This window comes from Asparagus officinalis, chromosome 10 (assembly GCF_001876935.1).
Source record: "Asparagus officinalis chromosome 10, Aspof.V1, whole genome shotgun sequence".
Taxonomy (NCBI): domain Eukaryota; kingdom Viridiplantae; phylum Streptophyta; class Magnoliopsida; order Asparagales; family Asparagaceae; genus Asparagus; species Asparagus officinalis.
In genome coordinates, this window is record NC_033803.1 from 60205500 (window position 1) to 60206586 (window position 1087).

Genomic DNA, 1087 nt, shown 5'->3' on the forward strand with positions numbered 1-1087 from the left:
CTTGCAGCCCATAAGTGGAAGGAGGATGTGGGAAACATTCTTGACATACTCAGTGTAGATTTAGTCCAGAAGCAGAGGTTAGCATCCTATTGTCTGAAGGGAGATGCCGGGAGATGGTACCGACTTCAGTTTACTCCAGAGCAGAGGATGACCCTCACATGGGAGGACTTCATATACTTCTTTGATGGGCAGTACATTTCTCCTGCAGCACGGACTGGGAAGGAGCTTGAGTTGTCCCAGTTGACTCAGGGGGACATGACAGTTGCAGACTTTGAGAGCAGGTTCATGGAGTTGCTACATTTCACGGGTATGTGGCAGACAGGAGAGCGTCAGGCTCAGATGTTCTTGGCAGGGCTTCGCCCTAATCTCCGTCGATACCTAGTCTCGAGGAGGTTCTATTCAGTTAGGGAGGTAGCTGAGGCCGCCACTTCACAGGAGATTGAGACTAGCATGTTACAGAAGGATAAGGAATGGAAGACCAAGGTAGGGCAGAGCGGTGACAAAGGCAAGAACAAGAGATCTTTTTCTGAACATCAGCAGCAGTATCAGGGCTCTTATAAGAAGGGACCCCAGCAGGATCAAAGAGCGCATCAGCAATGCAAGTTCCAGGGATCTTGTTTTAACTGTCACAAGGTCAGGCATAAGGCATCGGAGTGTCGTAGCGCACCATCAGGAGCCCAGCAGGGCAAGGGTCCGAACCAGTAGCAGCGCCAGCAGGGCAGAGGTCAGGGCTAGTAGAACAGGCTCGAGGTACCGCCAGCAGCTCAGAGGATTGAGGGGTAGATTCGAGCAGTTCAAGAGGTTCCTCAGGGACAGATTGTCCTATATTCTCCATCTCCAGTAGCAGAGTAGTCTTCAGTCACAGGCAGGGTTTATGCAGTAGTTCCCCGTTATCATGGAGCTTGCGGAGCCGTAGTAGAGGGTACGTTCCTTGTGGATTCTTTCCCCACCCGTATTCTTTTCAAATCGGGAGCTTCGCATGCTTTCATCTCTCATGCATTTATGGCTAGACTCCAGCTCATAGCTCAGCCTCTAGACACCCCTTTATCTGTTTCCACCCCTTTAGGTGAGGTATCGCTTCTGGAGA